General features: G+C 50.7%; 6 non-coding genes across 6 annotated transcripts; all 6 read left to right on the top strand.

Annotated features, from left to right (window-relative positions):
- Positions 1-1,099: 1,099 nt before the first annotated feature.
- Positions 1,100-1,240, top strand: LOC138496347 (U4 spliceosomal RNA). Its single transcript, XR_011277867.1, has one exon. It is a non-coding gene; the product is annotated as a U4 spliceosomal RNA (small nuclear RNA).
- A 3,508-nt stretch (positions 1,241-4,748) lies between these two features.
- Positions 4,749-4,889, top strand: LOC138496346 (U4 spliceosomal RNA). Its single transcript, XR_011277866.1, has one exon. It is a non-coding gene; the product is annotated as a U4 spliceosomal RNA (small nuclear RNA).
- Positions 4,890-8,397: 3,508 nt separating this feature from the next.
- Positions 8,398-8,538, top strand: LOC138496345 (U4 spliceosomal RNA). Its single transcript, XR_011277865.1, has one exon. It is a non-coding gene; the product is annotated as a U4 spliceosomal RNA (small nuclear RNA).
- Positions 8,539-16,026: 7,488 nt separating this feature from the next.
- On the top strand, positions 16,027-16,167 carry LOC138496742 (U4 spliceosomal RNA). The gene has a single exon (XR_011278226.1). It is a non-coding gene; the product is annotated as a U4 spliceosomal RNA (small nuclear RNA).
- Positions 16,168-19,677: 3,510 nt separating this feature from the next.
- Positions 19,678-19,818, top strand: LOC138496723 (U4 spliceosomal RNA). Its single transcript, XR_011278209.1, has one exon. It is a non-coding gene; the product is annotated as a U4 spliceosomal RNA (small nuclear RNA).
- Positions 19,819-23,326: 3,508 nt separating this feature from the next.
- Positions 23,327-23,467, top strand: LOC138496722 (U4 spliceosomal RNA). The gene has a single exon (XR_011278208.1). It is a non-coding gene; the product is annotated as a U4 spliceosomal RNA (small nuclear RNA).
- Positions 23,468-23,903: the final 436 nt, after the last annotated feature.

Raw genomic sequence — 23,903 nt, 5'->3', positions numbered from 1 at the left:
TTGGGAAATGTGTGCGGAATAGCCCCACACATTTCCAGGAGGTTTACCTACCAACATTCCATTTCTTTTTTTAAAAGTATCAAACCAGCCCAGGCGGAGCGCACACTCCCCGTGCGGATGGTCTAATTCCTCACTCTTGGTCAGGTTCTTCAATTCCTACCAGTCAAGTGGTCTCTTCTGTCTGTGTCTGCACTTCATTTGCACAGCAAACAGGCATGTCTTTCCCATGGCAACAGTGTCTTCTCCAAGCTGCACACACAGACAGCCGTTTCTCAGGCTAAATGTTCTCTTCTGACCTCAGTGGCAGAGCCACACTAAGCAGATGGCTCTGCAAAGGCCCAGGGGCTACATCAAAAAGCCTGAACAGGGCAAGGCCGCTTCATTTTTGGCAGTGGAGTGGAAGTAGAATTGCAGGGTCCGCCCTATGAGACAGGGTACAAGACGTGAATTACATAGGACCTTTTCACTTTTCCCAGAGTCCCCTGCAAAATCGGGTCTATTTTCAAGGACAAGTGCAATTATCACAAACAGGTAGGTATGTGATGGCATGGAAATGTATCGAAATTGTAATGGTTTGGTCAACAGTTGGAACGCTCAGAGACAAATTGATTCACTTCTTGTCAATGTCCTGGCTGCACTGCAGAAACAGCTGGTCGTCCTGGTGGAGCATCACTTCACCTGTCCCCAAAGGAGCCCATTTCTCGATGCTGTCCTCGCTCCTGTGCAATCCTCCAATGGCTCTTTGCATTCTCAAGCCTCTCCCATGTTGCCTTGGCAGCGGCCTGCCCAATAATCTCTCAGGAGGGCGGGGTCACTTGCCAACAGGCCACCGATCATGCTAAGGGAAAGAGCGCACAGGTAGCAGCCTGCTCATTTGCATGTTTACTCCCAGAATCCTATGCATACCTTGCTACTATATTTGCTGTCAGTTTGGTGAGCGCAAGATGATACAGGTGTTCACCTCAACAAATCTCGGCACTGGAATCCAGGCGGTTTTATGAGTTTGACAAAGGATGCTCAGGATGGAGCTTGCTGGGATCAGTGCAAGTTAAATGGGAATCCATTCCCGGGGCGCACGGGCCTCTGGGTCAGGTGCTTTAGCTTTGCGCAGTGGCAGTATCGTAGCTCATGAGGTTTAACCGAGGCGCGATTATTGCTTATTGAAAACTTTACCCAATACCCCGCCATGACAGCTTGAAATATAGCTGGAATTGGTAATTTTTGACAGTCTCTACGGAGGCTGAACCGATTTGTTTGAAAAGGAGACAATGACGCTTTTACTCCACTGGAGAAGACCTAGCAAGAGGGGTGTGTTTTTCGGAACCCATCCCTTCTATTCTTTGTTCTCTCGTGGCCTACCCTCAACAAAGGGGTTTACTTCCAGAAGCTAGCGCATTCGTAAACTCCAAGCGGCGCAGCGAAGTCTATGGAACCGTGACCATGCAGCAGGTGCATTAAGCGCCTCAGTTGTCTCGCTGCCTTCCTGATCTCACGACATGAAAACCATGAGCTTTCAGAACCTAGCAGACAGTGACCTGTCTGCCTTCGATCCTCTTTGCCACATCTGCTCTTGCGAAAGTCATCAGATTGTTGGATGGTTACTCAGGGAGGTCTGGCTGCCACTGAAGCCAACCGCAGCAGAGGGGTCGCTTTACCTTTGGCCTTCGCTCACCATCTCAGTCTTCCCAAGAGAGGCAAAAGGGCATTTCTGTCCCCATGCATTCTATAGACACATATTCACGTGGAGTCAACAACCCGACCTCTCTTGGTGTGACGAATCAACTTCCGGGGCACTAGTGGTCCAGGGAGGAATATCGCTTTCTAGACCATCAATCAGTCCCACACCTCTAGTACACCGGAAGGGGTCCGAACAGTGGACGGAACGTCAGGCTGGTTAGTTGCAACAGAGCGAAAAAACAATTCTGACCCACTGATAAAAGGGACTGTCCAGTCAAGGTTGTATACAAATATCTACTTTAGTATTAATACAACAGACAGTTCTAACACACTACAAAATACAACCCACCCTATAAAGGAAAACAGGGGACAGACAGTTTCACAAAGGAGAGGGATGCACTCTGGATACTGACAGGAGTGCAGTCGGTAAAGCAATCAGTCTGAACTGTTCAAGGTTATTTGGTTGCAGCAGCAAGGGAGCAAGAGGTCGTAAATGTCACTAAGGGCCTTCGGAGAAGGACCAGGGGGACAGAACCACAATGTAACTGGTGTTTGAGATGATCTTGGTACTCGACAGCATCGAGTGGCTTCCAGCATGCTTTGTAGCTCCGGCAACAGAGTTCAAGAGGGACGACAGATGCGGATATCAGTTGGCAGGCAGTTTGGTAAGCGAGGCTGGGCGGACGGCTGCAGGCTGCCCTACCCGGCGGCTCGGGGTGAAGAATCGTTGTCTGTGTGCTGGTTGGTGGATCTGGAACGCTGGTCGAGGGTTCTCAGACGGCTTTAGAGACTGCAGCGTGAGAACAGCCACAGTGGTGCAGCCGGTCGCAGTTTGAGAGCTCGACTGCTTCGAAAAAGTCCTTTAAAGATGGACGCTGGTTGATGCTTGTTGTGGCACTCCTCCGAGCTTCTTCTCAATGCTTGGGTCGACGTTTAAGGCGGCCGACCCAAAGCTGAGAAGAGTGTTTGCCGGCAGCGGCCTTGTCCTTTGTTCAGAGACTCTCTGGCACTTCCCACCTAGGAAGCTTGCTGGCTTAACCTAGCAGGGCACGCTGTGTGCTGGCTGGGTACCGGTTCTGGTGCTGCTTGATGGATCCTCTGAGTCGGGTATCTCCCTCTGTTCCCTGGGAGATGTTTTGGGAGGTATTTTGCTTCCCTCTTGGAAATCCTGGACTTCCTTCACTGGCGGAAGCCGTGAGGCAGACTGTACCATCACCGAGGGTCCGAATGAGTCCTTCTTCGTACTCCTTTTGAAGTCGTCGGATGATCTGCTTAGTGAGGGGCTCAGCCCTCTTTTAAAGCCAAATGGGCCCCAGTGATTGGAGCATGCTAAGCCTACCTTAAAGACCCAATCCTGGGTCCCCACCACCAATCTTCTGTCATGCGTAAGGTCATGACCAGAGTGCTTTGCAACAGGAAAGGTAAGGGGTGACAACATGTACTACTAAGCCGCACCCATCTTCCTGTCTCCTGTGGATCAAAGTGGCTCTCTGGTTAATTGAGCTCGAGAACAGACTGTCTGCATCAAATCACATATATCTTCCCTCTGAAAGGGGGTGGCCCTGCAGCGGTTGCCTACTGTAAACAGTTGTTCCACACATGACATTCAATGGCCTTCATACAGAGGGGTGGGAGCTAGCTTCAAGCTGACACATTGCATATGAAAAAGGTGTTGGGGTTTCCTGCCCTGTGTTAGTTCTGTGAACAGGCCTCTTGGCAGGCCTGCTTCACTTAACTCTCATCAGTATGCGCTGCCATCAGAGAGAACCTAACAATAGGCAGGGCATATCGATGGAGCCTTTGCTATTTTAAGTAGGCTGACCAGGGCCGGAGGAAGGCGTTGCCTTCCCCCTTCAGAGATGCTTTGATGTACCCATGGCTGTCACATTGCAGCTAAATGTGACAGGAGGACCGCACCGGTAGACTGTGTCCCCCAGAGTGCACTTGACTATGTGTTTGTTGTGCAGTGTCCATTGGGAAATGTGTGCGGAATAGCCCCACACATTTCCAGGAGGTTTACCTACCAACATTCCATTTCTTTTTTAAAAGTATCAAACCAGCCCAGGCGGAGCGCACACTCCCCGTGCGGATGGTCTAATTCCTCACTCTTGGTCAGGTTCTTCAATTCCTACCAGTCAAGTGGTCTCTTCTGTCTGTGTCTGCACTTCATTTGCACAGCAAACAGGCATGTCTTTCCCATGGCAACAGTGTCTTCTCCAAGCTGCACACACAGACAGCCGTTTCTCAGGCTAAATGTTCTCTTCTGACCTCAGTGGCAGAGCCACACTAAGCAGATGGCTCTGCAAAGGCCCAGGGGCTACATCAAAAAGCCTGAACAGGGCAAGGCCGCTTCATTTTTGGCAGTGGAGTGGAAGTAGAATTGCAGGGTCCGCCCTATGAGACAGGGTACAAGACGTGAATTACATAGGACCTTTTCACTTTTCCCAGAGTCCCCTGCAAAATCGGGTCTATTTTCAAGGACAAGTGCAATTATCACAAACAGGTAGGTATGTGATGGCATGGAAATGTATCGAAATTGTAATGGTTTGGTCAACAGTTGGAACGCTCAGAGACAAATTGATTCACTTCTTGTCAATGTCCTGGCTGCACTGCAGAAACAGCTGGTCGTCCTGGTGGAGCATCACTTCACCTGTCCCCAAAGGAGCCCATTTCTCGATGCTGTCCTCGCTCCTGTGCAATCCTCCAATGGCTCTTTGCATTCTCAAGCCTCTCCCATGTTGCCTTGGCAGCGGCCTGCCCAATAATCTCTCAGGAGGGCGGGGTCACTTGCCAACAGGCCACCGATCATGCTAAGGGAAAGAGCGCACAGGTAGCAGCCTGCTCATTTGCATGTTTACTCCCAGAATCCTATGCATACCTTGCTACTATATTTGCTGTCAGTTTGGTGAGCGCAAGATGATACAGGTGTTCACCTCAACAAATCTCGGCACTGGAATCCAGGCGGTTTTATGAGTTTGACAAAGGATGCTCAGGATGGAGCTTGCTGGGATCAGTGCAAGTTAAATGGGAATCCATTCCCGGGGCGCACGGGCCTCTGGGTCAGGTGCTTTAGCTTTGCGCAGTGGCAGTATCGTAGCTCATGAGGTTTAACCGAGGCGCGATTATTGCTTATTGAAAACTTTACCCAATACCCCGCCATGACAGCTTGAAATATAGCTGGAATTGGTAATTTTTGACAGTCTCTACGGAGGCTGAACCGATTTGTTTGAAAAGGAGACAATGACGCTTTTACTCCACTGGAGAAGACCTAGCAAGAGGGGTGTGTTTTTCGGAACCCATCCCTTCTATTCTTTGTTCTCTCGTGGCCTACCCTCAACAAAGGGGTTTACTTCCAGAAGCTAGCGCATTCGTAAACTCCAAGCGGCGCAGCGAAGTCTATGGAACCGTGACCATGCAGCAGGTGCATTAAGCGCCTCAGTTGTCTCGCTGCCTTCCTGATCTCACGACATGAAAACCATGAGCTTTCAGAACCTAGCAGACAGTGACCTGTCTGCCTTCGATCCTCTTTGCCACATCTGCTCTTGCGAAAGTCATCAGATTGTTGGATGGTTACTCAGGGAGGTCTGGCTGCCACTGAAGCCAACCGCAGCAGAGGGGTCGCTTTACCTTTGGCCTTCGCTCACCATCTCAGTCTTCCCAAGAGAGGCAAAAGGGCATTTCTGTCCCCATGCATTCTATAGACACATATTCACGTGGAGTCAACAACCCGACCTCTCTTGGTGTGACGAATCAACTTCCGGGGCACTAGTGGTCCATAGAGGAATATCGCTTTCTAGACCATCAATCAGTCCCACACCTCTAGTACACCGGAAGGGGTCCGAACAGTGGACGGAACGTCAGGCTGGTTAGTTGCAACAGAGCGAAAAAACAATTGTGACCCACTGATAAAAGGGACTGTCCAGTCAAGGTTGTATACAAATATCTACTTTAGTATTAATACAACAGACAGTTCTAACACACTACAAAATACAACCCACCCTATAAAGGAAAACAGGGGACAGACAGTTTCACAAAGGAGAGGGATGCACTCTGGATACTGACAGGAGTGCAGTCGGTAAAGCAATCAGTCTGAACTGTTCAAGGTTATTTGGTTGCAGCAGCAAGGGAGCAAGAGGTCGTAAATGTCACTAAGGGCCTTCGGAGAAGGACCAGGGGGACAGAACCACAATGTAACTGGTGTTTGAGATGATCTTGGTACTCGACAGCATCGAGTGGCTTCCAGCATGCTTTGTAGCTCCGGCAACAGAGTTCAAGAGGGACGACAGATGCGGATATCAGTTGGCAGGCAGTTTGGTAAGCGAGGCTGGGCGGACGGCTGCAGGCTGCCCTACCCGGCGGCTCGGGGTGAAGAATCGTTGTCTGTGTGCTGGTTGGTGGATCTGGAACGCTGGTCGAGGGTTCTCAGACGGCTTTAGTGACTGCAGCGTGAGAACAGCCACAGTGGTGCAGCCGGTCGCAGTTTGAGAGCTCGACTGCTTCGAAAAAGTCCTTTAAAGATGGACGCTGGTTGATGCTTGTTGTGGCACTCCTCCGAGCTTCTTCTCAATGCTTGGGTCGACGTTTAAGGCGGCCGACCCAAAGCTGAGAAGAGTGTTTGCCGGCAGCGGCCTTGTCCTTTGTTCAGAGACTCTCTGGCACTTCCCACCTAGGAAGCTTGCTGGCTTAACCTAGCAGGGCACGCTGTGTGCTGGCTGGGTACCGGTTCTGGTGCTGCTTGATGGATCCTCTGAGTCGGGTATCTCCCTCTGTTCCCTGGGAGATGTTTTGGGAGGTATTTTGCTTCCCTCTTGGAAATCCTGGACTTCCTTCACTGGCGGAAGCCGTGAGGCAGACTGTACCATCACCGAGGGTCCGAATGAGTCCTTCTTCGTACTCCTTTTGAAGTCGTCGGATGATCTGCTTAGTGAGGGGCTCAGCCCTCTTTTAAAGCCAAATGGGCCCCAGTGATTGGAGCATGCTAAGCCTACCTTAAAGACCCAATCCTGGGTCCCCACCACCAATCTTCTGTCATGCGTAAGGTCATGACCAGAGTGCTTTGCAACAGGAAAGGTAAGGGGTGACAACATGTACTACTAAGCCGCACCCATCTTCCTGTCTCCTGTGGATCAAAGTGGCTCTCTGGTTAATTGAGCTCGAGAACAGACTGTCTGCATCAAATCACATATATCTTCCCTCTGAAAGGGGGTGGCCCTGCAGCGGTTGCCTACTGTAAACAGTTGTTCCACACATGACATTCAATGGCCTTCATACAGAGGGGTGGGAGCTAGCTTCAAGCTGACACATTGCATATGAAAAATGTGTTGGGGTTTCCTGCCCTGTGTTAGTTCTGTGAACAGGCCTCTTGGCAGGCCTGCTTCACTTAACTCTCATCAGTATGCGCTGCCATCAGAGAGAACCTAACAATAGGCAGGGCATATCGATGGAGCCTTTGCTATTTTAAGTAGGCTGACCAGGGCCGGAGGAAGGCGTTGCCTTCCCCCTTCAGAGATGCTTTGATGTACCCATGGCTGTCACATTGCAGCTAAATGTGACAGGAGGACCGCACCGGTAGACTGTGTCCCCCAGAGTGCACTTGACTATGTGTTTGTTGTGCAGTGTCCATTGGGAAATGTGTGCGGAATAGCCCCACACATTTCCAGGAGGTTTACCTACCAACATTCCATTTCTTTTTTAAAAGTATCAAACCAGCCCAGGCGGAGCGCACACTCCCCGTGCGGGTGGTCTAATTCCTCACTCTTGGTCAGGTTCTTCAATTCCTACCAGTCAAGTGGTCTCTTCTGTCTGTGTCTGCACTTCATTTGCACAGCAAACAGGCATGTCTTTCCCATGGCAACAGTGTCTTCTCCAAGCTGCACACACAGACAGCCGTTTCTCAGGCTAAATGTTCTCTTCTGACCTCAGTGGCAGAGCCACACTAAGCAGATGGCTCTGCAAAGGCCCAGGGGCTACATCAAAAAGCCTGAACAGGGCAAGGCCGCTTCATTTTTGGCAGTGGAGTGGAAGTAGAATTGCAGGGTCCGCCCTATGAGACAGGGTACAAGACGTGAATTACATAGGACCTTTTCACTTTTCCCAGAGTCCCCTGCAAAATCGGGTCTATTTTCAAGGACAAGTGCAATTATCACAAACAGGTAGGTATGTGATGGCATGGAAATGTATCGAAATTGTAATGGTTTGGTCAACAGTTGGAACGCTCAGAGACAAATTGATTCACTTCTTGTCAATGTCCTGGCTGCACTGCAGAAACAGCTGGTCGTCCTGGTGGAGCATCACTTCACCTGTCCCCAAAGGAGCCCATTTCTCGATGCTGTCCTCGCTCCTGTGCAATCCTCCAATGGCTCTTTGCATTCTCAAGCCTCTCCCATGTTGCCTTGGCAGCGGCCTGCCCAATAATCTCTCAGGAGGGCGGGGTCACTTGCCAACAGGCCACCGATCATGCTAAGGGAAAGAGCGCACAGGTAGCAGCCTGCTCATTTGCATGTTTACTCCCAGAATCCTATGCATACCTTGCTACTATATTTGCTGTCAGTTTGGTGAGCGCAAGATGATACAGGTGTTCACCTCAACAAATCTCGGCACTGGAATCCAGGCGGTTTTATGAGTTTGACAAAGGATGCTCAGGATGGAGCTTGCTGGGATCAGTGCAAGTTAAATGGGAATCCATTCCCGGGGCGCACGGGCCTCTGGGTCAGGTGCTTTAGCTTTGCGCAGTGGCAGTATCGTAGCTCATGAGGTTTAACCGAGGCGCGATTATTGCTTATTGAAAACTTTACCCAATACCCCGCCATGACAGCTTGAAATATAGCTGGAATTGGTAATTTTTGACAGTCTCTACGGAGGCTGAACCGATTTGTTTGAAAAGGAGACAATGACGCTTTTACTCCACTGGAGAAGACCTAGCAAGAGGGGTGTGTTTTTCGGAACCCATCCCTTCTATTCTTTGTTCTCTCGTGGCCTACCCTCAACAAAGGGGTTTACTTCCAGAAGCTAGCGCATTCGTAAACTCCAAGCGGCGCAGCGAAGTCTATGGAACCGTGACCATGCAGCAGGTGCATTAAGCGCCTCAGTTGTCTCGCTGCCTTCCTGATCTCACGACATGAAAACCATGAGCTTTCAGAACCTAACAGACAGTGACCTGTCTGCCTTCGATCCTCTTTGCCACATCTGCTCTTGCGAAAGTCATCAGATTGTTGGATGGTTACTCAGGGAGGTCTGGCTGCCACTGAAGCCAACCGCAGCAGAGGGGTCGCTTTACCTTTGGCCTTCGCTCACCATCTCAGTCTTCCCAAGAGAGGCAAAAGGGCATTTCTGTCCCCATGCATTCTATAGACACATATTCACGTGGAGTCAACAACCCGACCTCTCTTGGTGTGACGAATCAACTTCCGGGGCACTAGTGGTCCAGGGAGGAATATCGCTTTCTAGACCATCAATCAGTCCCACACCTCTAGTACACCGGAAGGGGTCCGAACAGTGGACGGAACGTCAGGCTGGTTAGTTGCAACAGAGCGAAAAAACAATTGTGACCCACTGATAAAAGGGACTGTCCAGTCAAGGTTGTATACAAATATCTACTTTAGTATTAATACAACAGACAGTTCTAACACACTACAAAATACAACCCACCCTATGAAGGAAAACAGGGGACAGACAGTTTCACAAAGGAGAGGGATGCACTCTGGATACTGACAGGAGTGCAGTCGGTAAAGCAATCAGTCTGAACTGTTCAAGGTTATTTGGTTGCAGCAGCAAGGGAGCAAGAGGTCGTAAATGTCACTAAGGGCCTTCGGAGAAGGACCAGGGGGACAGAACCACAATGTAACTGGTGTTTGAGATGATCTTGGTACTCGACAGCATCGAGTGGCTTCCAGCATGCTTTGTAGCTCCGGCGACAGAGTTCAAGAGGGACGACAGATGCGGATATCAGTTGGCAGGCAGTTTGGTAAGCGAGGCTGGGCGGACGGCTGCAGGCTGCCCTACCCGGCGGCTCGGGGTGAAGAATCGTTGTCTGTGTGCTGGTTGGTGGATCTGGAACGCTGGTCGAGGGTTCTCAGACGGCTTTAGTGACTGCAGCGTGAGAACAGCCACAGTGGTGCAGCCGGTCGCAGTTTGAGAGCTCGACTGCTTCGAAAAAGTCCTTAAAAGATGGACGCTGGTTGATGCTTGTTGTTGCACTCCTCCGAGCTTCTTCTCAATGCTTGGGTCGACGTTTAAGGCGGCCGACCCAAAGCTGAGAAGAGTGTTTGCCGGCAGCGGCCTTGTCCTTTGTTCAGAGACTCTCTGGCACTTCCCACCTAGGAAGCTTGCTGGCTTAACCTAGCAGGGCACGCTGTGTGCTGGCTGGGTACCGGTTCTGGTGCTGCTTGATGGATCCTCTGAGTCGGGTATCTCCCTCTGTTCCCTGGGAGATGTTTTGGGAGGTATTTTGCTTCCCTCTTGGAAATCCTGGACTTCCTTCACTGGCGGAAGCCGTGAGGCAGACTGTACCATCACCGAGGGTCTGAATGAGTCCTTCTTCGTACTCCTTTTGAAGTCGTCGGATGATCTGCTTAGTGAGGGGCTCAGCCCTCTTTTAAAGCCAAATGGGCCCCAGTGATTGGAGCATGCTAAGCCTACCTTAAAGACCCAATCCTGGGTCCCCACCACCAATCTTCTGTCATGCGTAAGGTCATGACCAGAGTGCTTTGCAACAGGAAAGGTAAGGGGTGACAACATGTACTACTAAGCCGCACCCATCTTCCTGTCTCCTGTGGATCAAAGTGGCTCTCTGGTTAATTGAGCTCGAGAACAGACTGTCTGCATCAAATCACATATATCTTCCCTCTGAAAGGGGGTGGCCCTGCAGCGGTTGCCTACTGTAAACAGTTGTTCCACACATGACATTCAATGGCCTTCATACAGAGGGGTGGGAGCTAGCTTCAAGCTGACACATTGCATATGAAAAAGGTGTTGGGGTTTCCTGCCCTGTGTTAGTTCTGTGAACAGGCCTCTTGGCAGGCCTGCTTCACTTAACTCTCATCAGTATGCGCCGCCATCAGAGAGAACCTAACAATAGGCAGGGCATATCGATGGAGCCTTTTCTATTTTAAGTAGGCTGACCAGGGCCGGAGGAAGGCGTTGCCTTCCCCCTTCAGAGATGCTTTGATGTACCCATGGCTGTCACATTGCAGCTAAATGTGACAGGAGGACCGCACCGGTAGACTGTGTCCCCCAGAGTGCACTTGACTATGTGTTTGTTGTGCAGTGTCCATTGGGAAATGTGTGCGGAATAGCCCCACACATTTCCAGGAGGTTTACCTACCAACATTCCATTTCTTTTTTAAAAGTATCAAACCAGCCCAGGCGGAGCGCACACTCCCCGTGCGGATGGTCTAATTCCTCACTCTTGGTCAGGTTCTTCAATTCCTACCAGTCAAGTGGTCTCTTCTGTCTGTGTCTGCACTTCATTTGCACAGCAAACAGGCATGTCTTTCCCATGGCAACAGTGTCTTCTCCAAGCTGCACACACAGACAGCCGTTTCTCAGGCTAAATGTTCTCTTCTGACCTCAGTGGCAGAGCCACACTAAGCAGATGGCTCTGCAAAGGCCCAGGGGCTACAGCAAAAAGCCTGAACAGGGCAAGGCCGCTTCATTTTTGGCAGTGGAGTGGAAGTAGAATTGCAGGGTCCGCCCTATGAGACAGGGTACAAGACGTGAATTACATAGGACCTTTTCACTTTTCCCAGAGTCCCCTGCAAAATCGGGTCTATTTTCAAGGACAAGTGCAATTATCACAAACAGGTAGGTATGTGATGGCATGGAAATGTATCGAAATTGTAATGGTTTGGTCAACAGTTGGAACGCTCAGAGACAAATTGATTCACTTCTTGTCAATGTCCTGGCTGCACTGCAGAAACAGCTGGTCGTCCTGGTGGAGCATCACTTCACCTGTCCCCAAAGGAGCCCATTTCTCGATGCTGTCCTCGCTCCTGTGCAATCCTCCAATGGCTCTTTGCATTCTCAAGCCTCTCCCATGTTGCCTTGGCCTCTACGGAGGCTGAACCGATTTGTTTGAAAAGGAGACAATGGGCCTCATTACGACCCAGGCGGTAAGTTACCGCCTGGGCCGTGACTTTACCACCATGGCGTAAACTACGTTTACGCCATGGTGGTTGGCGGACTTACCGCCCCATTCCGACCTTGGCGGGGCGGTAAGTCCCCAATCCCCATTTACCCTTCCCCATTCCCATTTTTGCCCCATAGGGCATAATGGGAGTGGGGAAGGCGTTAATTACGCCACCGTAAATTACGGTGGCGTAATTAACTCCATGGTCCCTTAGCGCCATGGATTTTAACACCCGCTGGGCCTCATTACGACCCAGGCGGTAAGTTACCGCCTGGGCCGTCACTTTACCACCATGGCGTAAACTATGTTTACGCCATGGTGGTTGGCGGACTTACCGCCCCATTCCGACCTTGGCGGGGCGGTAAGTCCCCAATCCCCATTTACCCTTCCCCATTCCCATTTTTGCCCCATAGGGCATAATGGGAGTGGGGAAGGCGTTAATTACGCCACCGTAAATTACGGTGGCGTAATTAACTCCATGGTCCCTTAGCGCCATGGATTTTAACACCCGCTAAAAGCGGGTGTTAAAACCTCTATGGCGCTAAGGGACCTCGTAATTGGCGGTAAGGGGTCGGCGCAGCTAACGCTGGCGTAAACCCCTTACCGCCAGGGTCGTAATGAGGCCCGCTGAAAGCGGGTGTTAAGACCTCCATGGCGCTAAGGGACCTCGTAATTGGCGGTAAGGGGTCGGCGCAGCTAACGATGGCGTAAACCCCTTACCGCCAGGGTCGTAATGAGGCCCAATGACGCTTTTACTCCACTGGAGAAGACCTAGCAAGAGGGGTGTGTTTTTCGGAACCCATCCCTTCTATTCTTTGTTCTCTCGTGGCCTACCCTCAACAAAGGGGTTTACTTCCAGAAGCTAGCGCATTCGTAAACTCCAAGCTGCGCAGCGAAGTCTATGGAACCGTGACCATGCAGCAGGTGCATTAAGCGCCTCAGTTGTCTCGCTGCCTTCCTGATCTCACGACATGAAAACCATGAGCTTTCAGAACCTAGCAGACAGTGACCTGTCTGCCTTCGATCCTCTTTGCCACATCTGCTCTTGCGAAAGTCATCAGATTGTTGGATGGTTACTCAGGGAGGTCTGGCTGCCACTGAAGCCACCCGCAGCAGAGGGGTCGCTTTACCTTTGGCCTTCGCTCACCATCTCAGTCTTCCCAAGAGAGGCAAAAGGGCATTTCTGTCCCCATGCATTCTATAGACACATATTCACGTGGAGTCAACAACCCGACCTCTCTTGGTGTGACGAATCAACTTCCGGGGCACTAGTGGTCCAGGTAGGAATATCGCTTTCTAGACCATCAATCAGTCCCACACCTCTAGTACACCGGAAGGGGTCCGAACAGTGGACGGAACGTCAGGCTGGTTAGTTGCAACAGAGCGAAAAAACAATTGTGACCCACTGATAAAAGGGACTGTCCAGTCAAGGTTGTATACAAATATCTACTTTAGTATTAATACAACAGACAGTTCTAACACACTACAAAATACAACCCACCCTATAAAGGAAAACAGAGGACAGACAGTTTCACAAAGGAGAGGGATGCACTCTGGATACTGACAGGAGTGCAGTCGGTAAAGCAATCAGTCTGAACTGTTCAAGGTTATTTGGTTGCAGCAGCAAGGGAGCAAGAGGTCGTAAATGTCACTAAGGGCCTTCGGAGAAGGACCAGGGGGACAGAACCACAATGTAACTGGTGTTTGAGATGATCTTGGTACTCGACAGCATCGAGTGGCTTCCAGCATGCTTTGTAGCTCCGGCGACAGAGTTCAAGAGGGACGACAGATGCGGATATCAGTTGGCAGGCAGTTTGGTAAGCGAGGCTGGGCGGACGGCTGCAGGCTGCCCTACCCGGCGGCTCGGGGTGAAGAATCGTTGTCTGTGTGCTGGTTGGTGGATCTGGAACGCTGGTCGAGGGTTCTCAGACGGCTTTAGTGACTGCAGCGTGAGAACAGCCACAGTGGTGCAGCCGGTCGCAGTTTGAGAGCTCGACTGCTTCGAAAAAGTCCTTAAAAGATGGACGCTGGTTGATGCTTGTTGTGGCACTCCTCCGAGCTTCTTCTCAATGCTTGGGTCGACGTTTAAGGCGGCCGACCCAAAGCTGAGAAGAGTGTTTGCCGGCAACGGCCTTGTCCTTTGTTCAGAGACTCTCTGGCACTTCCCACCTAGGAAGCTTGCTGGCTTAACCTAGCAGGGCACGCTGTGTGCTGGCTGGGTACCGGTTCTGGTGCTGCTTGATGGATCCTCTGAGTCGGGTATCTCCCTCTGTTCCCTGGGAGATGTTTTGGGAGGTATTTTGCTTCCCTCTTGGAAATCCTGGACTTCCTTCACTGGCGGAAGCCGTGAGGCAGATTGTACCATCACCGAGGGTCCGAATGAGTCCTTCTTCGTACTCCTTTTGAAGTCGTCGGATGATCTGCTTAGTGAGGGGCTCAGCCCTCTTTTAAAGCCAAATGGGCCCCAGTGATTGGAGCATGCTAAGCCTACCTTAAAGACCCAATCCTGGGTCCCCACCACCAATCTTCTGTCATGCGTAAGGTCATGACCTGAGTGCTTTGCAACAGGAAAGGTAAGGGGTGACAACATGTACTACTAAGCCGCACCCATCTTCCTGTCTCCTGTGGATCAAAGTGGCTCTCTGGTTAATTGAGCTCGAGAACAGACTGTCTGCATCAAATCACATATATCTTCCCTCTGAAAGGGGGTGGCCCTGCAGCGGTTGCCTACTGTAAACAGTTGTTCCACACATGACATTCAATGGCCTTCATACAGAGGGGTGGGAGCTAGCTTCAAGCTGACACATTGCATATGAAAAAGGTGTTGGGGTTTCCTGCCCTGTGTTAGTTCTGTGAACAGGCCTCTTGGCAGGCCTGCTTCACTTAACTCTCATCAGTATGCGCTGCCATCAGAGAGAACCTAACAATAGGCAGGGCATATCGATGGAGCCTTTGCTATTTTAAGTAGGCTGACCAGGGCCGGAGGAAGGCGTTGCCTTCCCCCTTCAGAGATGCTTTGATGTACCCATGGCTGTCACATTGCAGCTAAATGTGACAGGAGGACCGCACCGGTAGACTGTGTCCCCCAGAGTGCACTTGACTATGTGTTTGTTGTGCAGTGTCCATTGGGAAATGTGTGCGGAATAGCCCCACACATTTCCAGGAGGTTTACCTACCAACATTCCATTTCTTTTTTAAAAGTATCAAACCAGCCCAGGCGGAGCGCACACTCCACGTGCGGATGGTCTAATTCCTCACTCTTGGTCAGGTTCTTCAATTCCTACCAGTCAAGTGGTCTCTTCTGTCTGTGTCTGCACTTCATTTGCACAGCAAACAGGCATGTCTTTCCCATGGCAACAGTGTCTTCTCCAAGCTGCACACACAGACAGCCGTTTCTCAGGCTAAATGTTCTCTTCTGACCTCAGTGGCAGAGCCACACTAAGCAGATGGCTCTGCAAAGGCCCAGGGGCTACAGCAAAAAGCCTGAACAGGGCAAGGCCGCTTCATTTTTGGCAGTGGAGTGGAAGTAGAATTGCAGGGTCCGCCCTATGAGACAGGGTACAAGACGTGAATTACATAGGACCTTTTCACTTTTCCCAGAGTCCCCTGCAAAATCGGGTCTATTTTCAAGGACAAGTGCAATTATCACAAACAGGTAGGTATGTGATGGCATGGAAATGTATCGAAATTGTAATGGTTTGGTCAACAGTTGGAACGCTCAGAGACAAATTGATTCACTTCTTGTCAATGTCCTGGCTGCACTGCAGAAACAGCTGGTCGTCCTGGTGGAGCATCACTTCACCTGTCCCCAAAGGAGCCCATTTCTCGATGCTGTCCTCGCTCCTGTGCAATCCTCCAATGGCTCTTTGCATTCTCAAGCCTCTCCCATGTTGCCTTGGCAGCGGCCTGCCCAATAATCTCTCAGGAGGGCGGGGTCACTTGCCAACAGGCCACCGATCATGCTAAGGGAAAGAGCGCACAGGTAGCAGCCTGCTCATTTGCATGTTTACTCCCAGAATCCTATGCATACCTTGCTACTATATTTGCTGTCAGTTTGGTGAGCGCAAGATGATACAGGTGTTCACCTCAACAAATCTCGGCACTGGAATCCAGGCGGTTTTATGAGTTTGACAAAGGATGCTCAGGATGGAGCTTGCTGGGATCAGTGCAAGTTAAATGGGAATCCATTCCCGGGGCGCACGGGCCTCTGGGTCAGGTGCTTTAGCTTTGCGCAGTGGCAGTATCGTAGCTCATGAAGTTTAACCGAGGCGCGATTATTGCTTATTGAAAACTTTACCCAATACCCCGCCATGACAGCTTGAAATATAGCTGGAATTGGTAATTTTTGACAGTCTCTACGGAGGCTGAACCGATTTGTTTGAAAAGGAGACAATGACGCTTTTACTCCACTCGAGAAGACCTAGCAAGAGGGGTGTGTTTTTCGGAACCCATCCCTTCTATTCTTTGTTCTCTCGTGGCCTACCCTCAACAAAGGGGTTTACTTCCAGAAGCTAGCGCATTCGTAAACTCCAAGCGGCGCAGCGAAGTCTATGGAACCGTGACCATGCAGCAGGTGCATTAAGCGCCTCAGTTGTCTCGCTGCCTTCCTGATCTCACGACATGAAAACCATGAGCTTTCAGAACCTAGCAGACAGTGACCTGTCTGCCTTCGATCCTCTTTGCCACATCTGCTCTTGCGAAAGTCATCAGATTGTTGGATGGTTACTCAGGGAGGTCTGGCTGCCACTGAAGCCAACCGCAGCAGAGGGGTCGCTTTACCTTTGGCCTTCGCTCACCATCTCAGTCTTCCCAAGAGAGGCAAAAGGGCATTTCTGTCCCCATGCATTCTATAGACACATATTCACGTGGAGTCAACAACCCGACCTCTCTTGGTGTGACGAATCAACTTCCGGGGGCACTAGTGGTCCAGGGAGGAATATCGCTTTCTAGACCATCAATCAGTCCCACACCTCTAGTACACCGGAAGGGGTCCGAACAGTGGACGGAACGTCAGGCTGGTTAGTTGCAACAGAGCGAAAAAACAATTGTGACCCACTGATAAAAGGGACTGTCCAGTCAAGGTTGTATACAAATATCTACTTTAGTATTAATACAACAGACAGTTCTAACACACTACAAAATACAACCCACCCTATAAAGGAAAACAGGGGACAGACAGTTTCACAAAGGAGAGGGATGCACTCTGGATACTGACAGGAGTGCAGTCGGTAAAGCAATCAGTCTGAACTGTTCAAGGTTATTTGGTTGCAGCAGCAAGGGAGCAAGAGGTCGTAAATGTCACTAAGGGCCTTCGGAGAAGGACCAGGGGGACAGAACCACAATGTAACTGGTGTTTGAGATGATCTTGGTACTCGACAGCATCGAGTGGCTTCCAGCAGGCTTTGTAGCTCCGGCGACAGAGTTCAAGTGGGACGACAGATGCGGATATCAGTTGGCAGGCAGTTTGGTAAGCGAGGCTGGGCGGACGGCTGCAGGCTGCCCTACCCGGCGGCTCGGGGTGAAGAATCGTTGTCTGTGTGCTGGTTGGTGGATCTGGAACGCTGGTCGAGGGTTCTCAGACGGCTTTAGTGACTGCAGCGTGAGAACAGCCACAGTGGTGCAGCCGGTCGCAGTTTGAGAGCTCGACTGCTTCGAAAAAGTCCTTAAAAGATGGACGCTGGTTGATGCTTGTTGTGGCACTCCTCCGAGCTTCTTCTCAATGCTTGGGTCGACGTTTAGGGCGGCCGACCCAAAGCTGAGAAGAGTGTTTGCCGGCAACGGTCTTGTCCTTTGTTCAGAGACTCTCTGGCACTTCCCACTTAGGAAGCTTGCTGGCTTAACCTAGCAGGGCACGCTGTGTGCTGGCTGGGTACCGGTTCTGGTGCTGCTTGATGGATCCTCTGAGTCGGGTATCTCCCTCTGTTCCCTGGGAGATGTTTTGGGAGGTATTTTGCTTCCCTCTTGGAAATCCTGGACTTCCTTCACTGGCGGAAGCCGTGAGGCAGACTGTACCATCACCGAGGGTCCGAATGAGTCCTTCTTCGTACTCCTTTTGAAGTCGTCGGATGATCTGCTTAGTGAGGGGCTCAGCCCTCTTTTAAAGCCAAATGGGCCCCAGTGATTGAAGCATGCTAAGCCTACCTTAAAGACCCAATCCTGGGTCCCCACCACCAATCTTCTGTCATGCGTAAGGTCATGACCAGAGTGCTTTGCAACAGGAAAGGTAAGGGGTGACAACATGTACTACTAAGCCGCACCCATCTTCCTGTCTCCTGTGGATCAAAGTGGCTCTCTGGTTAATTGAGCTCGAGAACAGACTGTCTGCATCAAATCACATATATCTTCCCTCTGAAAGGGGGTGGCCCTGCAGCGGTTGCCTACTGTAAACAGTTGTTCCACACATGACATTCAATGGCCTTCATACAGAGGGGTGGGAGCTAGCTTCAAGCTGACACATTGCATATGAAAAAGGTGTTGGGGTTTCCTGCCCTGTGTTAGTTCTGTGAACAGGCCTCTTGGCAGGCCTGCTTCACTTAACTCTCATCAGTATGCGCTGCCATCAGAGAGAACCTAACAATAGGCAGGGCATATCGATGGAGCCTTTGCTATTTTAAGTAGGCTGACCAGGGCCGGAGGAAGGCGTTGCCTTCCCCCTTCAGAGATGCTTTGATGTACCCATGGCTGTCACATTGCAGCTAAATGTGACAGGAGGACCGCACCGGTAGACTGTGTCCCCCAGAGTGCACTTGACTATGTGTTTGTTGTGCAGTGTCCATTGGGAAATGTGTGCGGAATAGCCCCACACATTTCCAGGAGGTTTACCTACCAACATTCCATTTCTTTTTTAAAAGTATCAAACCAGCCCAGGCGGAGCGCACACCGGATGGTGCGGATGGTCTAATTCCTCACTCTTGGTCAGGTTCTTCAATTCCTACCAGTCAAGTGGTCTCTTCTGTCTGTGTCTGCACTTCATTTGCACAGCAAACAGGCATGTCTTTCCCATGGCAACAGTGTCTTCTCCAAGCTGCACACACAGACAGCCGTTTCTCAGGCTAAATGTTCTCTTCTGACCTCAGTGGCAGAGCCACACTAAGCAGATGGCTCTGCAAAGGCCCAGGGGCTACAGCAAAAAGCCTGAACAGGGCAAGGCCGCTTCATTTTTGGCAGTGGAGTGGAAGTAGAATTGCAGGGTCCGCCCTATGAGACAGGGTACAAGACGTGAATTACATAGGACCTTTTCACTTTTCCCAGAGTCCCCTGCAAAATCGGGTCTATTTTCAAGGACAAGTGCAATTATCACAAACAGGTAGGTATGTGATGGCATGGAAATGTATCGAAATTGTAATAGTTTGGTCAACAGTTGGAACGCTCAGAGACAAATTGATTCACTTCTTGTCAATGTCCTGGCTGCACTGCAGAAACAGCTGGTCGTCCTGGTGGAGCATCACTTCACCTGTCCCCAAAGGAGCCCATTTCTCGATGCTGTCCTCGCTCCTGTGCAATCCTCCAATGGCTCTTTGCATTCTCAAGCCTCTCCCATGTTGCCTTGGCAGCGGCCTGCCCAATAATCTCTCAGGAGGGCGGGGTCACTTGCCAACAGGCCACCGATCATGCTAAGGGAAAGAGCGCACAGGTAGCAGCCTGCTCATTTGCATGTTTACTCCCAGAATCCTATGCATACCTTGCTACTATATTTGCTGTCAGCTTGGTGAGCGCAAGATGATACAGGTGTTCACCTCAACAAATCTCGGCACTGGAATCCAGGCGGTTTTATGAGTTTGACAAAGGATGCTCAGGATGGAGCTTGCTGGGATCAGTGCAAGTTAAATGGGAATCCATTCCCGGGGCGCACGGGCCTCTGGGTCAGGTGCTTTAGCTTTGCGCAGTGGCAGTATCGTAGCTCTTGAGGTTTAACTGAGGCGCGATTATTGCTTATTGAAAACTTTACCCAATACCCCGCCATGACAGCTTGAAATATAGCTGGAATTGGTAATTTTTGACAGTCTCTACGGAGGCTGAACCGATTTGTTTGAAAAGGAGACAATGACGCTTTTACTCCACTGGAGAAGACCTAGCAAGAAGGGTGTGTTTTTCGGAACCCATCCCTTCTATTCTTTGTGTTCTCGTGGCCTACTCTCAACAAAGGGGTTTACTTCCAGAAGCTAGCGCATTCGTAAACTCCAAGCGGCGCAGCGAAGTCTATGGAACCGTGACCATGCAGCAGGTGCATTAAGCGCCTCAGTTGTCTCGCTGCCTTCCTGATCTCACGACATGAAAACCATGAGCTTTCAGAACCTAGCAGACAGTGACCTGTCTGCCTTCGATCCTCTTTGCCACATCTGCTCTTGCGAAAGTCATCAGATTGTTGGATGGTTACTCAGGGAGGTCTGGCTGCCACTGAAGCCAACCGCAGCAGAGGGGTCGCTTTACCTTTGGCCTTCGCTCACCATCTCAGTCTTCCCAAGAGAGGCAAAAGGGCATTTCTGTCCCCATGCATTCTATAGACACATATTCACATGGAGTCAACAACCCGACCTCTCTTGGTGTGACGAATCAACTTCCGGGGCACTAGTGGTCCAGGGAGGAATATCGCTTTCTAGACCATCAATCAGTCCCACACCTCTAGTACACCGGAAGGGGTCCGAACAGTGGACGGAACGTCAGGCTGGTTAGTTGCAACAGAGCGAAAAAACAATTGTGACCCACTGATAAAAGGGACTGTCCAGACAAGGTTGTATACAAATATCTACTTTAGTATTAATACAACAGACAGTTCTAACACACTACAAAATACAACCCACCCTATAAAAGAAAACAGGGGACAGACAGTTTCACAAAGGAGAGGGATGCACTCTGGATACTGACAGGAGTGCAGTCGGTAAAGCAATCAGTCTGAACTGTTCAAGGTTATTTGGTTGCAGCAGCAAGGGAGCAAGAGGTCGTAAATGTCACTAAGGGCCTTCGGAGAAGGACCAGGGGGACAGAACCACAATGTAACTGGTGTTTGAGATGATCTTGGTACTCGACAGCATCGAGTGGCTTCCAGCATGCTTTGTAGCTCCGGCGACAGAGTTCAAGAGGGACGACAGATGCGGATATCAGTTGGCAGGCAGTTTGGTAAGCGAGGCTGGGCGGACGGCTGCAGGCTGCCCTACCCGGCGGCTCGGGGTGAAGAATCGTTGTCTGTGTGCTGGTTGGTGGATCTGGAACGCTGGTCGAGGGTTCTCAGACGGCTTTAGTGACTGCAGCGTGAGAACAGCCACAGTGGTGCAGCCGGTCGCAGTTTGAGAGCTCGACTGCTTCGAAAAAGTCCTTAAAAGATGGACGCTGGTTGATGCTTGTTGTGGCACTCCTCCGAGCTTCTTCTCAATGCTTGGGTCGACGTTTAAGGCGGCCGACCCAAAGCTGAGAAGAGTGTTTGCCGGCAACGGCCTTGTCCTTTGTTCAGAGACTCTCTGGCACTTCCCACCTAGGAAGCTTGCTGGCTTAACCTAGCAGGGCACGCTGTGTGCTGGCTGGGTACCGGTTCTGGTGCTGCTTGATGGATCCTCTGAGTCGGGTATCTCCCTCTGTTCCCTGGGAGATGTTTTGGGAGGTATTTTGCTTCCCTCTTGGAAATCCTGGACTTCCTTCACTGGCGGAAGCCGTGAGGCAGACTGTACCATCACCGAGGGTCCGAATGAATCCTTCTTCGTACTCCTTTTGAAGTCGTCGGATGATCTGCTTAGTGAGGGGCTCAGCCCTCTTTTAAAGCCAAATGGGCCCCAGTGATTGGAGCATGCTAAGCCTACCTTAAAGACCAAATCCTGGGTCCCCACCACCAATCTTCTGTCATGCGTAAGGTCATGACCAGAGTGCTTTGCAACAGGAAAGGTAAGGGGTGACAACATGTACTACTAAGCCGCACCCATCTTCCTGTCTCCTGTGGATCAAAGTGGCTCTCTGGTTAATTGAGCTCGAGAACAGACTGTCTGCATCAAATCACATATATCTTCCCTCTGAAAGGGGGTGGCCCTGCAGCGGTTGCCTACTGTAAACAGTTGTTCCACACATGACATTCAATGGCCTTCATACAGAGGGGTGGGAGCTAGCTTCAAGCTGACACATTGCATATGAAAAAGGTGTTGGGGTTTCCTGCCCTGTGTTAGTTCTGTGAACAGGCCTCTTGGCAGGCCTGATTCACTTAACTCTCATCAGTATGCGCTGCCATCAGAGAGAACCTAACAATAGGCAGGGCATATCGATGGAGCCTTTGCTATTTTAAGTAGGCTGACCAGGGCCGGAGGAAGGCGTTGCCTTCCCCCTTCAGAGATGCTTTGATGTACCCATGGCTGTCGCATTGCAGCTAAATGTGACAGGAGGACCGCACCGGTAGACTGTGTCCCCCAGAGTGCACTTGACTATGTGTTTGTTGTGTAGTGTCCATTGGGAAATGTGTGCGGAATAGCCCCACACATTTCCAGGAGGTTTACCTACCAACATTCCATTTCTTTTTTAAAAGTATCAAACCAGCCCAGGCGGAGCGCACACTCCCCGTGCGGATGGTCTAATTCCTCACTCTTGGTCAGGTTCTTCAATTCCTACCAGTCAAGTGGTCTCTTCTGTCTGTGTCTGCACTTCATTTGCACAGCAAACAGGCATGTCTTTCCCATGGCAACAGTGTCTTCTCCAAGCTGCACACACAGACAGCCGTTTCTCAGGCTAAATGTTCTCTTCTGACCTCAGTGGCAGAGCCACACTAAGCAGATGGCTCTGCAAAGGCCCAGGGGCTACAGCAAAAAGCCTGAACAGGGCAAGGCCGCTTCATTTTTGGCAGTGGAGTGGAAGTAGAATTGCAGGGTCCGCCCTATGAGACAGGGTACAAGACGTGAATTACATAGGACCTTTTCACTTTTCCCAGAGTCCCCTGCAAAATCGGGTCTATTTTCAAGGACAAGTGCAATTATCACAAACAGGTAGGTATGTGATGGCATGGAAATGTATCGAAATTGTAATAGTTTGGTCAACAGTTGGAACGCTCAGAGACAAATTGATTCACTTCTTGTCAATGTCCTGGCTGCACTGCAGAAACAGCTGGTCGTCCTGGTGGAGCAACACTTCACCTGTCCCCAAAGGAGCCCATTTCTCGATGCTGTCCTCGCTCCTGTGCAATCCTCCAATGGCTCTTTGCATTCTCAAGCCTCTCCCATGTTGCCTTGGCAGCGGCCTGCCCAATAATCTCTCAGGAGGGAGGGGTCACTTGCCAACAGGCCACCGATCATGCTAAGGGAAAGAGCGCACAGGTAGCAGCCTGCTCATTTGCATGTTTACTCCCAGAATCCTATGCATACCTTGCTACTATATTTGCTGTCAGCTTGGTGAGCGCAAGATGATACAGGTGTTCACCTCAACAAATCTCGGCACTGGAATCCAGGCGGTTTTATGAGTTTGACAAAGGATGCTCAGGATGGAGCTTGCTGGGATCAGTGCAAGTTAAATGGGAATCCATTCCCGGGGCGCACGGGCCTCTGGGTCAGGTGCTTTAGCTTTGCGCAGTGGCAGTATCGTAGCTCTTGAGGTTTAACTGAGGCGCGATTATTGCTTATTGAAAACTTTACCCAATACCCCGCCATGACAGCTTGAAATATAGCTGGAATTGGTAATTTTTGACAGTCTCTACGGAGGCTGAACCGATTTGTTTGAAAAGGAGACAATGACGCTTTTACTCCACTGGAGAAGACCTAGCAAGAAGGGTGTGTTTTTCGGAACCCATCCCTTCTATTCTTTGTGTTCTCGTGGCCTACCCTCAACAAAGGGGTTTACTTCCAGAAGCTAGCGCATTCGTAAACTCCAAGCGGCGCAGCGAAGTCTATGGAACCGTGACCATGCAGCAGGTGCATTAAGCGCCTCAGTTGTCTCGCTGCCTTCCTGATCTCACGACATGAAAACCATGAGCTTTCAGAACCTAGCAGACAGTGACCTGTCTGCCTTCGATCCTCTTTGCCACATCTGCTCTTGCGAAAGTCATCAGATTGTTGGATGGTTACTCAGGGAGGTCTGGCTGCCACTGAAGCCAACCGCAGCAGAGGGGTCGCTTTACCTTTGGCCTTCGCTCACCATC

This window comes from Ambystoma mexicanum, chromosome 10 (assembly GCF_040938575.1).
Source record: "Ambystoma mexicanum isolate Mex_15411 chromosome 10, UKY_AmexF1_1, whole genome shotgun sequence".
Taxonomy (NCBI): domain Eukaryota; kingdom Metazoa; phylum Chordata; class Amphibia; order Caudata; family Ambystomatidae; genus Ambystoma; species Ambystoma mexicanum.
Note: the sequence above shows the minus strand (reverse complement) of the source record. Positions and strands in the feature narration are given on the sequence as shown.